The sequence below is a fragment of the Myodes glareolus genome, chromosome 9 (genome assembly GCF_982192425.1).
Source record: "Myodes glareolus chromosome 9, mMyoGla1.1, whole genome shotgun sequence".
NCBI classification, from domain to species: domain Eukaryota; kingdom Metazoa; phylum Chordata; class Mammalia; order Rodentia; family Cricetidae; genus Myodes; species Myodes glareolus.
Genome location: NC_142034.1, coordinates 107,365,543 through 107,381,664, shown reverse-complemented (window position 1 = coordinate 107,381,664; position 16,122 = coordinate 107,365,543).

Here is a 16,122-nt window from a genome sequence, read left to right as displayed (position 1 = left end):
CACTCCATTCACTTCGCACAGTGAATTGAAGTGTTGGAACAGACTGCTTCTCTTTCAGAGTAACGCATGTGAATTTCTGTTGAATGCTTGTAAGTAGCTTAAGGCACTTTCAAAGGAAAGTGATTTTCTCTGAAAGGACAGCATTTAGAAAATGAAGCAACACCCCATTCACTTCGCACAGTGAATTGAAGTGTTGGAACAGACAACTTCTTTTTCATAGAAACGCATTTGAGTTTCCTGTGAATGCTTGTAAGTAGCTTAAGGCACTTTCAAAGGAAAGTGATTTTCTCTGAAAGGACAGCATTTAGAATGTGAAGGAACACTCCATTCACTTCGCACAGTGAATTGAAGTGTTGGAACAGACAGCTTCTTTTTCAGAGAAATGCATTTGAGTTTCTTGTGAATGCTTGGAAGTAGCCAAAGGCACTTTCAAAGGAAAGTAATTTTCTCTGAAAGGACAGCATTTAGAAAGTGAAGCAACACTCCATTCACTTCGTACAGTGAATTGAAGTGTTGGAACAGACTGCTTCTGTTTTAAAGAAACGGATGTGAGTTTTTTGTGAATGCTTGTAAGTAGCTTAAGGCACTTTCCAAGGAAAGTGATTTTCTCTGAAAGGACAGCATTTAGAAAGTGAAGCAACACTCCATTCTCTTTGCACAGTGAATTGAAGTATTTGAACAGACAGCTTCTCTTTCATAGAAATGCATTTGAGTTTCCTGTGAATGCTTAATGTTAAGCTACTTACGCTTAAGGAACTTTCAAAGGAAAGTGATTTTCTCTGAAACTACAACATTTAGAAAGTGAAGGAACACTCCATTCACTTCGCACAGTGAATTGAAGTGTTGGAACAGACTGCTCCTCTTTCAGAGAAATGCATGTGAGTTTCTTGTGAATGCTTGTATGTAGCTTAAGGTACTTTCAATGGAAAGTGATTTTCCCTGAAAGGACAGCATTTAGAAAGCGAAGCAACACTCCATTCACTTCGCACAGTGATTGAAGTGTTGTAATAGACTGCTTCTCTTTCAGAGAAACGGATGTGAGTTTTTTGTGAATGCTTGTAAGTAGCTTAAGGCACTTTCAAAGGAAGTGATTTTCTCTGAAAGGACAGCATTTAGAAAGTAAAGCAACACTCCATTCAATTGGCACAGTGAATTGAAGTGTTGGAACAGACTGCTTCACTTTCAGAGTAACGCATGTGAATTTCTGTTGAATGCTTGTAAGTAGTTTAAGGCACTTTCCAAGGAAAGTGATTTTCTCTGAAAGGACAGCATTTAGAAAGTGAAGCCACACTCCATTCACTTCGCACAGTGAACTGAAGTGTTGGAACAGACAACTTCTTTTCATAGAAACACACTTGAGTTTCCTGTGAATGCCTGTAAGTAGCTTAAGGTACTTTCAAAGGAAAGTGATTTTCTCTGAAACTACAGCATTTGGAATGTTAAGGAACATTCCATTCACTTCGCACAGTGCATTGAAGTGTTGGAACAGACAGCTTCTCTTTCAGAGAAATGCATTTGAGTTTCTTGTGAATGCTTGTAAGTAGCCTAAGGCACTTTCAAAGGAAAGTGATTTTCTCTGAAAGGACAGCATTTAGAAAGTGAAGCAACACTCCATTCACTTCGCACAGTGAATTGAAGTGTTGGAGCAGACTGCTTCTCTTTCAGAAAAATGCATGTGAGTTTCTTGTGAATACTTGTAAGTAGCTTAAGGCACTTTCAAAGGAAAGTGATTTTCTCTTAATGGACAGCATTTAGAAAGTGAAGCAACACTCCATTCACTTCGCACACTGAATTGAAGTGTTGGAACAGACTGCTTCTCTTTCAGAGAAACACATGGGAGTTTCTCGTATATGCTTGTAAGTAGCTTAAGGCAGTTTCCAAAGAAAGTGATTATCTCTGTAACTGCAGCATTTAGAAAGTGAAGCAACACTCCATTCACTTCGCACACTGAATTGAAGTGTTGGAACAGACTGCTTCTCTTCCAGGGAAACAGATGTGAGTTTCTTGTGAATGCTTGTAAGTAGCTTAAGGCACTTTCAAAAGAGACTGATTTTCTCTAAAAGGAGAGCATTTAGAAAGTGAAGCAGCACTCCTTTCACTTCGCACACTGAATTGAAGTGTTGGAACAGACTGCTTCTCTTTCAGAAAAATGCATGTGAGTTTTTTGTGAATGCTTGTAAGTAGCTTAAGGCACTTTCAAAGGAAAGTGATTTTCTCTGAAACTACAACATTTAGAAAGTGAAGCAACACTCCATTCACTACGCACAGTGAATTGAAGTGTTAGAACAGACTGCTTCTCTTTCAGAGAAATGCATGTGAGTTTCTTGTGAATGCTTTTGAGTAGCTTAAGGTACTTTCAAGGGAAAGTGATTTTCTCTGAAAGGACAGCATTTAGAAAGTGAAGCAACACTCCATTCACTTCGCACAGTGAATTGAAGTGTTGGAACAGACTGCTTCTCTTTCAGAGTAACGCATGTGAATTTCTGTTGAATGCTTTTGTAGCTTAAGGCACTTTCAAAGGAAAGTGATTTTCTCTGAAAATATAGCATTTAGAAAGTGAAGCAATAATCCATTCACTTCGCACAGTGAATTGAAGTTTTTTAAAAGACTGCTTCTGTTTTAAAGAAACGGATGTGAGTTTTGTGTGAATGCTTGTAAGTAGCTTAAGGCACTTTCAAAGGAAAGTGATTTTCTCTGAAAGGACAGCATTTAGAAAGTGAGGCAACACCCCATTCACTTCGCACAGTGAATTGAAGTGTTGGAACAGACTGCTTCTCTTTCAGAGAAATGCTTGTGAGTTTCTTGTGAATGCTTGTGAGTAGCTTAAGGTACTTTCAAGGAAAAGTGATTTTCTCTGAAAGGACAGCATTTAGAAAGTGAAGCAACACTCCATTCACTTCGCACAGTGAATTGAAGTGTTGGAACAGACTGCTTCTCTTTCAGAGTAACGCATGTGAATTTCTGTTGAATGCTTGTAAGTAGCTTAAGGCACTTTCAAAGGAAAGTGATTTTCTCTGAAAGGACAGCATTTAGAAAATGAAGCAACACTCCATTCACTTCGCACAGTGAATTGAAGTGTTGGAACAGACAACTTCTTTTTCACAGAAACGCTTTTGAGTTTCCTGTGAATGCTTGTAAGTAGCTTAAGGCACTTTCAAAGGAAAGTGATTTTCTCTGAAAGGACAGCATTTAGAATGTGAAGCAACACTCCATTCACTTCGCACATTGAATTGAAGTGTTGGAACAGACAGCTTCTTTTTCAGTGAAATGCATTTGAGTTTCTTGTGAATGCTTGGAAGTAGCCTAAGGCACTTTCAAAGGAAAGTGATTTTCTCTGAAAGGACAGCATTTAGAAAGTGAAGCAACACTCCATTCACTTCGTACAGTGAATTGAAGTGTTGGAACAGACTGCTTCTGTTTTAAAGAAACGGATGTGAGTTATTTGTGAATGCTTGTAAGTAGCTTAAGGCACTTTCCAAGGAAAGTGATTTTCTCTGAAAGGACAGCATTTAGAAAGTGAAGCAACACTCCATTCTCTTTGCACAGTGAATTGAAGTGTTTGAACAGACAGCTTCTCTTTCATAGAAATGCATTTGAGTTTCCTGTGAATGATTAATGTTAAGCTACTTACGCTTAAGGAACTTTCAAAGGAAAGTGATTTTCTCTGAAACTACAACATTTAGAAATTGAAGGAACACTCCATTCACTTCGCACAGTGAATTGAAGTGTTGGAACAGACTGCTTCTCTTTCAGAGAAATGCATGTGAGTTTCTTGTGAATGCTTGTATGTAGCTTAAGGTACTTTCAATGGAAAGTGATTTTCTCTGAAAGGACAGCATTTAGAAAGCGAAGCAACACTCCATTCACTTCGCACAGTGATTGAAGTGTTGTCATAGACTGCTTCTCTTTCAGAGAAACGGATGTGAGTTTTTTGTGAATGCTTGTAAGTAGCTTAAGGCACTTTCAAAGGAAAGTGAATTTCTCTGAAAGGACAGCATTTAGAATGTGAAGCAAAACTCCATTCACTTCGCACAGTGAATTGAAGTGTTGGAACAGACTGCTTCTCTTTCAGAGAAACGCATGTGATATTCTGTTGAATGCTTGTAAGTAGCTTAAGGCACTTTCAAAGGAACTGATTTTCTCTGAAAGGACAGCATTTAGAAAGTGAAGCAACACTCCATTCACTGCGCACAGCTAATTGAAATGTTGGAACAGACTGCTTCTCTTACATAGAAACAAATGTGAATTTCTGTTGAATGCTTGTAAGTAGCTTAAGGCAATTTCAAAGGAAGTGATTTTCTCTGAAAGTACAGCATTTAGAAAGTGAAGCAACACTCCATTCACTTCGTACAGTGAATTGAAGTGTTGGAACAGACTGCTTCTGTTTTAAAGAAACGGATGTGAGTTTTTTGTGAATGCTTGTAAGTAGCTTAAGGCACTTTCCAAGGAAAGTGATTTTCTCTGAAAGGACAGCATTTAGAAAGTGAAGCAACACTCCATTCTCTTTGCACAGTGAATTGAAGTGTTTGAACAGACAGCTTCTCTTTCATAGAAATGCATTTGAGTTTCCTGTGAATGCTTAATGTTAAGCTACTTACGCTTAAGGAACTTTCAAAGGAAAGTGATTTTCTCTGAAACTACAACATTTAGAAATTGAAGGAACACTCCATTCACTTCGCACAGTGAATTGAAGTGTTGGAACAGACTGCTTCTCTTTCAGAGAAATGCATGTGAGTTTCTTGTGAATGCTTGTATGTAGCTTAAGGTACTTTCAATGGAAAGTGATTTTCTCTGAAAGGACAGCATTTAGAAAGCGAAGCAACACTCCATTCACTTCGCACAGTGATTGAAGTGTTGTAATAGACTGCTTCTCTTTCAGAGAAACGGATGTGAGTTTTTTGTGAATGCTTGTAAGTAGCTTAAGACACTTTCAAAGGAAAGTGAATTTCTCTGAAAGGACAGCATTTAGAATGTGAAGCAAAACTCCATTCACTTCGCACAGTGAATTGAAGTGTTGGAACAGACTGCTTCTCTTTCAGAGAAACGCATGTGATTTTCTGTTGAATGCTTGTAAGTAGCTTAAGGCACTTTCAAAGGAAGTGATTTTCTCTGAAAGCACAGCATTTAGAAAGTGAAGCAACACTCCATTCACTTCGCACAGTGAATTGAAGTGTTGGAACAGACTGCTTCTCTTTCAGAGAAATGCATGTTAGTTTCTTGTGAATGCTTGTATGTAGCTTAAGGTACTTTCAATGGAAAGTGATTTTCTTTGAAAGGACAGCATTTAGAAAGCGAAGCAACACTCCATTCACTTCGCACAGTGATTGAAGTGTAATAGACTGCTTCTCTTTCAGAGAAACGGATGTGAGTTTTTTGTGAATGCTTGTAAGTAGCTTAAGGCACTTTCAAAGGAAGTGATTTTCTCTGAAAGGACAGCATTTAGAATGTGAAGCAACACTCCATTCACTTCGCACAGTGAATTGAAGTGTTGGAACAGACTGCTTCTCTTTCAGAGAAACTTATGTGAGTTTTGAGTGAAGGCTTGTAAGTAGCTTAAGGCACTTTCAAAGAAAGTTATTTTCTCTGAAAGGACAGCATTTAGAAAGTAAAGCAACACTCCATTCAATTGGCACAGTGAATTGAAGTGTTGGAACAGACTGCTTCACTTTCAGAGTAACGCATGTGAATTTCTGTTGAATGCTTGTAAGTAGTTTAAGGCACTTTCCAAGGAAAGTGATTTTCTCTGAAAGGACAGCATTTAGAAAGTGACGCCACACTCCATTCACTTCGCACAGTGAATTGAAGTGTTGGAACAGACAACTTCTTTTCATAGAAACACACTTGAGTTTCCTGTGAATGCCTGTAAGTAGCTTAAGGTACTTTCAAAGGAAAGTGATTTTCTCTGAAACTACAGCATTTGGAATGTGAAGGAACACTCCATTCACTTCGCACAGTGCATTGAAGTGTTGGAACAGACAGCTTCTCTTTCAGAGAAATGCATTTGAGTTTCTTGTGAATGCTTGTAAGTAGCCTAAGGCACTTTCAAAGGAAAGTGATTTTCTCTTAATGGACAGCATTTAGAAAGTGAAGCAACACTCCATTCACTTCGCACACTGAATTGAAGTGTTGGAACAGACTGCTTCTCTTTCAGAGAAACACATGGGAGTTTCTCGTATATGCTTGTAAGTAGCTTAAGGCAGTTTCCAAAGAAAGTGATTATCTCTGTAACTGCAGCATTTAGAAAGTGAAGCAACACTCCATTCACTTCGCACACTGAATTGAAGTGTTGGAACAGACTGCTTCTCTTTCAGAGAAACACATGGGAGTTTCTCGTATATGCTTGTAAGTAGCTTAAGGCAGTTTCCAAAGAAAGTGATTATCTCTGTAACTGCAGCATTTAGAAAGTGAAGCAACACTCCATTCACTTCGCACACTGAATTGAAGTGTTGGAACAGACTGCTTCTCTTCCAGGGAAACAGATGTGAGTTTCTTGTGAATGCTTGTAAGTAGCTTAAGGCACTTTCAAAAGAGACTGATTTTCTCTAAAAGGAGAGCATTTAGAAAGTGAAGCAGCACTCCTTTCACTTCGCACACTGAATTGAAGTGTTGGAACAGACTGCTTCTCTTTCAGAAAAATGCATGTGAGTTTTTTGTGAATGCTTGTAAGTAGCTTAAGGCACTTTCAAAGGAAAGTGATTTTCTCTGAAACTACAACATTTAGAAAGTGAAGCAACACTCCATTCACTACGCACAGTGAATTGAAGTGTTGGAACAGACTGCTTCTCTTTCAGAGAAATGCATGTGAGTTTCTTGTGAATGCTTTTGAGTAGCTTAAGGTACTTTCAAGGGAAAGTGATTTTCTCTGAAAGGACAGCATTTAGAAAGTGAAGCAACACTCCATTCACTTCGCACAGTGAATTGAAGTGTTGGAAAAGACTGCTTCTCTTTCAGAGTAACGCATGTGAATTTCTGTTGAATGCTTTTGTAGCTTAAGGCACTTTCAAAGGAAAGTGATTTTCTCTGAAAATATAGCATTTAGAAAGTGAAGCAATAATCCATTCACTTCGCACAGTGAATTGAAGTTTTTTAAAAGACTGCTTCTGTTTTAAAGAAACGGATGTGAGTTTTGTGTGAATGCTTGTAAGTAGCTTAAGGCACTTTCAAAGGAAAGTGATTTTCTCTGAAAGGACAGCATTTAGAAAGTGAGGCAACACCCCATTCACTTCGCACAGTGAATTGAAGTGTTGGAACAGACTGCTTCTCTTTCAGAGAAATGCATGTGAGTTTCTTGTGAATGCTTGTGAGTAGCTTAAGGTACTTTCAAGGAAAAGTGATTTTCTCTGAAAGGACAGCATTTAGAAAGTGAAGCAACACTCCATTCACTTCGCACAGTGAATTGAAGTGTTGGAACAGACTGCTTCTCTTTCAGAGTAACGCATGTGAATTTCTGTTGAATGCTTGTAAGTAGCTTAAGGCACTTTCAAAGGAAAGTGATTTTCTCTGAAAGGACAGCATTTAGAAAATGAAGCAACACTCCATTCACTTCGCACAGTGAATTGAAGTGTTGGAACAGACAACTTCTTTTTCAAAGAAACTCATTTGAGTTTCCTGTGAATGCTTGTAAGTAGCTTAAGGCACTTTCAAAGGAAAGTGATTTTCTCTGAAAGGACAGCATTTTGAATGTGAATGAACACTCCATTCACTTCGCACAGTGAATTGAAGTGTTGGAACAGACAGCTTCTTTTTCAGAGAAATGCATTTGAGTTTCTTGTGAATGCTTGGAAGTATCCTAAGGCACTTTCAAAGGAAAGTGATTTTCTCTGAAAGGACAGCATTTAGAAAGTGAAGCAACACTCCATTCACTTCGTACAGTGAATTGAAGTGTTGGAACAGACTGCTTCTGTTTTAAAGAAACGGATGTGAGTTTTTTGTGAATGCTTGTAAGTAGCTTAAGGCACTTTCCAAGGAAAGTGATTTTCTCTGAAAGGACAGCATTTAGAAAGTGAAGCAACACTCCATTCTCTTTGCACAGTGAATTGAAGTGTTTGAACAGACAGCTTCTCTTTCATAGAAATGCATTTGAGTTTCCTGTGAATGCTTAATGTTAAGCTACTTACGCTTAAGGAACTTTCAAAGGAAAGTGATTTTCTCTGAAACTACAACATTTAGAAAGTGAAGGAACACTCCATTCACTTCGCACAGTGAATTGAAGTGTTGGAACAGACTGCTTCTCTTTCAGAGAAATGCATGTGAGTTTCTTGTGAATGCTTGTATGTAGCTTAAGGTACTTTCAATGGAAAGTGATTTTCTCTGAAAGGACAGCATTTAGAAAGCGAAGCAACACTCCATTCACTTCGCACAGTGATTGAAGTGTTGTAATAGACTGCTTCTCTTTCAGAGAAACGGATATGAGTTTTTTGTGAATGCTTGTAAGTAGCTTAAGGCACTTTCAAAGGAAAGTGAATTTCTCTGAAAGGACAGCATTTAGAATGTGAAGCAAAACTCCAATCACTTCGCACAGTGAATGGAAGTGTTGGAACAGACTGCTTCTCTTTCAGAGAAACGCATGTGATTTTCTGTTGAATGCTTGTAAGTAGCTTAAGGCACTTTCAAAGGAAGTGATTTTCTCTGAAAGGACAGCATTTAGAAAGTGAAGCAACACTCCATTCACTTCACACAGTGAATTGAAGTGTTGGAACAGACTGCTTCTCTTTCAGAGAAACGGATGTGAATTTTGAGTGACGGCTTGTAAGTAGCTTAAGGCACATTCAAAGAAAGTTATTTTCTCTGAAAGGACATCATTTAGAAAGTAAAGCAACACTCCATTCACTTCGCACAGTGAATTGAAGTGTTGGAACAGACTGCTTCACTTTCAGAGTAACGCATGTGAATTTCTGTTGAACGCTTGTAAGTAGCTTAAGGCACTTTCAAAGGAAGTGATTTTCTCTGAAAATACAGCATTTAGAAAGTGAAGCAACACTCCATTCACTTCGCACAGTGAATTGAAGTGTTGGAGCAGACTGCTTCTCTTTCAGAAAAATGCATGTGAGTTTCTTGTGAATACTTGTAAGTAGCTTAAGGCACTTTCAAAGGAAAGTGATTTTCTCTTAATGGACAGCATTTAGAAAGTGAAGCAACACTCCATTCACTTCGCACACTGAATTGAAGTGTTGGAACAGACTGCTTCTCTTTCAGAGAAACACATGGGAGTTTCTCGTATATGCTTGTAAGTAGCTTAAGGCAGTTTCCAAAGAAAGTGATTATCTCTGTAACTGCAGCATTTAGAAAGTGAAGCAACACTCCATTCACTTCGCACACTGAATTGAAGTGTTGGAACAGACTGCTTCTCTTCCAGGGAAACAGATGTGAGCTTCTTGTGAATGCTTGTAAGTAGCTTAAGGCACTTTCAAAAGAGACTGATTTTCTCTAAAAGGAGAGCATTTAGAAAGTGAAGCAGCACTCCTTTCACTTCGCACACTGAATTGAAGTGTTGGAACAGACTGCTTCTCTTTCAGAAAAATGCATGTGAGTTTTTTGTGAATGCTTGTAAGTAGCTTAAGGCACTTTCAAAGGAAAGTGATTTTCTCTGAAACTACAACATTTAGAAAGTGAAGCAACACTCCATTCACTACACACAGTGAATTGAAGTGTTGGAACAGACTGCTTCTCTTTCAGAGAAATGCATGTGTGTTTCTTGTGAATGCTTTTGTGTAGCTTAAGGTACTTTCAAGGGAAAGTGATTTTCTCTGAAAGGACAGCATTTAGAAAGTGAAGCAACACTCCATTCACTTCGCACAGTGAATTGAAGTGTTGGAACAGACTGCTTCTCTTTCAGAGTAAGGCATGTGAATTTCTGTTGAATGCTTGTAAGTAGCTTAAGGCACTTTCAAAGGAAAGTGATTTTCTCTGAAAGGACAGCATTTAGAAAGTGAAACAACACTCCATTCACTTCGCACAGTGAATTGAAGTGTTGGAACAGACAACTTCTTTTTCATAGAAACGCATTTGAGTTTCCTGTGAATGCTTGTAAGTAGCTTAAGGCACTTTCAAAGGAAAGTGATTTTCTCTGAAAGGACAGCATTGAGAATGTGAAGGAACACTCCATTCACTTCGCACAGTGAATTGAAGTGTTGGAACAGACAGCTTCTTTTTCAGAGAAATGCATTTGAGTTTCTTGTGAATGCTTGGAAGTAGCCTAAGGCACTTTCAAAGAAAAGTGATTTTCTCTGAAAGGATAGCATTTAGAAAGTGAAGCAACACTCCATTCACTTCGTACAGTGAATTGAAGTGTTGGAACAGACTGCTTCTGTTTTAAAGAAACGGATGTGAGTTTTTTGTGAATGCTTGTAAGTAGCTTAAGGCACTTTCCAAGGAAAGTGATTTTCTCTGAAAGGACAGCATTTAGAAAGGGAAGCAACACTCCATTCTCTTTGCACAGTGAATTGAAGTATTTGAACAGACAGCTACTCTTTCATAGAAATGCATTTGAGTTTCCTGTGAATGCTTAATGTTAAGCTACTTACGCTTAAGGAACTTTCAAAGGAAAGTGATTTTCTCTGAAACTACAACATTTAGAAAGTGAAGGAACACTCCATTCACTTCGCACAGTGAATTGAAGTGTTGGAACAGACTGCTTCTCTTTCAGAGAAATGCATGTGAGTTTCTTGTGAATGCTTGTATGTAGCTTAAGGTACTTTCAATGGAAAGTGATTTTCTCTGAAAGGACAGCATTTAGAAAGCGAAGCAACACTCCATTCACTTCGCACAGTGATTGAAGTGTTGTAATAGACTGCTTCTCTTTCAGAGAAACGGATGTGAGTTTTTTGTGAATGCTTGTAAGTAGCTTAAGGCACTTTCAAAGGAAGTGATTTTCTCTGAAAGGACAGCATTTAGAAAGTGAAGCAACACTCTATTCACTTCGCACAGTGAATTGAAGTGTTGGAACAGACTGCTTCTCTTTCAGAGAAACTTATGTGAGTTTTGAGTGAAGGCTTGTAAGTAGCTTAAGGCACTTTCAAAGAAAGTGATTTTCTCTGAAAGGACAGCATTTAGAAAGTAAAGCAACACTCCATTCAATTGGCACAGTGAATTGAAGTGTTGGAACAGACTGCTTCACTTTCAGAGTAACGCATGTGAATTTCTGTTGAATGCTTGTAAGTAGTTTAAGGCACTTTCCAAGGAAAGTGATTTTCTCTGAAAGGACAGCATTTAGAAAGTGAAGCCACACTCCATTCACTTCGCACAGTGAATTGAAGTGTTGGAACAGACAACTTCTTTTCATAGAAACACACTTGAGTTTCCTGTGAATGCCTGTAAGTAGCTTAAGGTACTTTCAAAGGAAAGTGATTTTCTCTGAAACTACAGCATTTGGAATGTGAAGGAACACTCCATTCACTTCGCACAGTGAATTGAAGTGTTCGAACAGACAGCTTCTCTTTCAGAGAAATGCATTTGAGTTTCTTGTGAATGCTTGTAAGTAGCCTAAGGCACTTTCAAAGGAAAGTGATTTTCTCTGAAAGGACAGCATTTAGAAAGTGAAGCAACACTCCATTCACTTCGCACAGTGAATTGAAGTGTTGGAGCAGACTGCTTCTCTTTCAGAAAAATGCATGTGAGTTTCTTGTGAATACTTGTAAGTAGCTTAAGGCACTTTCAAAGGAAAGTGATTTTCTCTTAATGGACAGCATTTAGAAAGTGAAGCAACACTCCATTCACTTCGCACACTGAATTGAAGTGTTGGAACAGACTGCTTCTCTTTCAGAGAAACACATGGGAGTTTCTCGTATATGCTTGTAAGTAGCTTAAGGCAGTTTCCAAAGAAAGTGATTATCTCTGTAACTGCAGCATTTAGAAAGTGAAGCAACACTCCATTCACTTCGCACACTGAATTGAAGTGTTGGAACAGACTGCTTCTCTTCCAGGGAAACAGATGTGAGCTTCTTGTGAATGCTTGTAAGTAGCTTAAGGCACTTTCAAAAGAGACTGATTTTCTCTAAAAGGAGAGCATTTAGAAAGTGAAGCAGCACTCCTTTCACTTCGCACACTGAATTGAAGTGTTGGAACAGACTGCTTCTCTTTCAGAAAAATGCATGTGAGTTTTTTGTGAATGCTTGTAAGTAGCTTAAGGCACTTTCAAAGGAAAGTGATTTTCTCTGAAACTACAACATTTAGAAAGTGAAGCAACACTCCATTCACTACGCACAGTGAATTGAAGTGTTGGAACAGACTGCTTCTCTTTCAGAGAAATGCATGTGAGTTTCTTGTGAATGCTTTTGAGTAGCTTAAGGTACTTTCAAGGGAAAGTGATTTTCTCTGAAAGGACAGCATTTAGAAAGTGAAGCAACACTCCATTCACTTCGCACAGTGAATTGAAGTGTTGGAACAGACTGCTTCTCTTTCAGAGTAACGCATGTGAATTTCTGTTGAATGCTTTTGTAGCTTAAGGCACTTTCAAAGGAAAGTGATTTTCTCTGAAAATATAGCATTTAGAAAGTGAAGCAATAATCCATTCACTTCGCACAGTGAATTGAAGTTTTTTAAAAGACTGCTTCTGTTTTAAAGAAACGGATGTGAGTTTTGTGTGAATGCTTGTAAGTAGCTTAAGGCACTTTCAAAGGAAAGTGATTTTCTCTGAAAGGACAGCATTTAGAAAGTGAGGCAACACCCCATTCACTTCGCACAGTGAATTGAAGTGTTGGAACAGACTGCTTCTCTTTCAGAGAAATGCATGTGAGTTTCTTGTGAATGCTTGTGAGTAGCTTAAGGTACTTTCAAGGAAAAGTGATTTTCTCTGAAAGGACAGCATTTAGAAAGTGAAGCAACACTCCATTCACTTCGCACAGTGAATTGAAGTGTTGGAACAGACTGCTTCTCTTTCAGAGTAACGCATGTGAATTTCTGTTGAATGCTTGTAAGTAGCTTAAGGCACTTTCAAAGGAAAGTGATTTTCTCTGAAAGGACAGCAATTAGAAAATGAAGCAACACTCCATTCACTTCGCACAGTGAATTGAAGTGTTGGAACAGACAACTTCTTTTTCATAGAAACGCATTTGAGTTTCCTGTGAATGCTTGTAAGTAGCTTAAGGCACTTTCAAAGGAAAGTGATTTTCTCTGAAAGGACAGCATTTAGAATGTGAAGGAACACTCCATTCACTTCGCACAGTGAATTGAAGTGTTGGAACAGACAGCTTCTTTTTCAGAGAAATGCATTTGAGTTTCTTGTGAATGCTTGGAAGTAGCCTAAGGCACTTTCAAAGGAAAGTGATTTTCTCTGAAAGGACAGCATTTAGAAAGTGAAGCAACACTCCATTCACTTCGTACAGTGAATTGAAGTGTTGGAACAGACTGCTTCTGTTTTAAAGAAACGGATGTGAGTTTTTTGTGAATGCTTGTAAGTAGCTTAAGGCACTTTCCAAGGAAAGTGATTTTCTCTGAAAGGACAGCATTTAGAAAGTGAAGCAACACTCCATTCTCTTTGCACAGTGAATTGAAATGTTTGAACAGACAGCTTCTCTTTCATAGAAATGCATTTGAGTTTCCTGTGAATGCTTAATGTTAAGCTACTTACGCTTAAGGAACTTTCAAAGGAAAGTGATTTTCTCTGAAACTACAACATTTAGAAAGTGAAGGAACACTCCATTCACTTCGCACAGTGAATTGAAGTGTTGGAACAGACAGCTTCTTTTTCAGAGAAATGCATTTGAGTTTCTTGTGAATGCTTGGAAGTAGCCTAAGGCACTTTCAAAGGAAAGTGATTTTCTCTGAAAGGACAGCATTTAGAAAGTGAAGCAACACTCCATTCACTTCGCACAGTGATTGAAGTGTTGTAATAGACTGCTTCTCTTTCAGAGAAACGGATGTGAGTTTTTTGTGAATGCTTGTAAGTAGCTTAAGGCACTTTCAAAGGAAGTGATTTTCTCTGAAAGGACAGCATTTAGAAAGTGAAGCAACACTCTATTCACTTCGCACAGTGAATTGAAGTGTTGGAACAGACTGCTTCTCTTTCAGAGAAACTTATGTGAGTTTTGAGTGAAGGCTTGTAAGTAGCTTAAGGCACTTTCAAAGAAAGTTATTTTCTCTGAAAGGACAGCATTTAGAAAGTAAAGCAACACTCCATTCAATTGGTACAGTGAATTGAAGTGTTGGAACAGACTGCTTCACTTTCAGAGTAACGCATGTGAATTTCTGTTGAATGCTTGTAAGTAGTTTAAGGCACTTTCCAAGGAAAGTGATTTTCTCTGAAAGGACAGCATTTAGAAAGTGAAGCCACACTCCATTCACTTCGCACAGTGAATTGAAGTGTTGGAACAGACAACTTCTTTTCATAGAAACACACTTGAGTTTCCTGTGAATGACTGTAAGTAGCTTAAGGTACTTTCAAAGGAAAGTGATTTTCTCTGTAACAACAGCATTTGGAATGTGAAGGAACACTCCATTCACTTCGCACAGTGAATTGAAGTGTTGGAACAGACAGCTTCTCTTTCAGAGAAATGCATTTGAGTTTCTTGTGAATGCTTGTAAGTAGCCTAAGGCACTTTCAAAGGAAAGTGATTTTCTCTGAAAGGACAGCATTTAGAAAGTGAAGCAACACTCCATTCACTTCGCACAGTGAATTGAAGTGTTGGAGCAGACTGCTTCTCTTTCAGAAAAATGCATGTGAGTTTCTTGTGAATACTTGTAAGTAGCTTAAGGCACTTTCAAAGGAAAGTGATTTTCTCTTAATGGACAGCATTTAGAAAGTGAAGCAACACTCCATTCACTTCGCACACTGAATTGAAGTGTTGGAACAGACTGCTTCTCTTTCAGAGAAACACATGGGAGTTTCTCGTATATGCTTGTAAGTAGCTTAAGGCAGTTTCCAAAGAAAGTGATTATCTCTGTAACTGCAGCATTTAGAAAGTGAAGCAACACTCCATTCACTTCGCACACTGAATTGAAGTGTTGGAACAGACTGCTTCTCTTCCAGGGAAACAGATGTGAGCTTCTTGTGAATGCTTGTAAGTAGCTTAAGGCACTTTCAAAAGAGACTGATTTTCTCTAAAAGGAGAGCATTTAGAAAGTGAAGCAGCACTCCTTTCACTTCGCACACTGAATTGAAGTGTTGGAACAGACTACTTCTCTTTCAGAAAAATGCATGTGAGTTTTTTGTGAATGCTTGTAAGTAGCTTAAGGCACTTTCAAAGGAAAGTGATTTTCTCTGAAACTACAACATTTAGAAAGTGAAGCAACACTCCATTCACTACGCACAGTGAATTGAAGTGTTGGAACAGACTGCTTCTCTTTCAGAGAAATGCATGTGAGTTTCTTGTGAATGCTTTTGAGTAGCTTAAGGTACTTTCAAGGGAAAGTGATTTTCTCTGAAAGGACAGCATTTAGAAAGTGAAGCAACACTCCATTCACTTCGCACAGTGAATTGAAGTGTTGGAACAGACTGCTTCTCTTTCAGAGTAACGCATGTGAATTTCTGTTGAATGCTTTTGTAGCTTAAGGCACTTTCAAAGGAAAGTGATTTTCTCTGAAAATATAGCATTTAGAAAGTGAAGCAATAATCCATTCACTTCGCACAGTGAATTGAAGTTTTTTAAAAGACTGCTTCTGTTTTAAAGAAACGGATGTGAGTTTTGTGTGAATGCTTGTAAGTAGCTTAAGGCACTTTCAAAGGAAAGTGATTTTCTCTGAAAGGACAGCATTTAGAAAGTGAGGCAACACCCCATTCACTTCGCACAGTGAATTGAAGTGTTGGAACAGACTGCTTCTCTTTCAGAGAAATGCATGTGAGTTTCTTGTGAATGCTTGTGAGTAGCTTAAGGTACTTTCAAGGAAAGTGATTTTCTCTGAAAGGACAGCATTTAGAAAGTGAAGCAACACTCCATTCACTTCGCACAGTGAATTGAAGTGTTGGAACAGACTGCTTCTCTTTCAGAGTAACGCATGTGAATTTCTGTTGAATGCTTGTAAGTAGCTTAAGGCACTTTCAAAGGAAAGTGATTTTCTCTGAAAGGACAGCAATTAGAAAATGAAGCAACACTCCATTCACTTCGCACAGTGAATTGAAGTGTTGGAACAGACAACTTCTTTTTCATAGAAACGCATTTGAGTTTCCTGTGAATGCTTGTAAGTAGC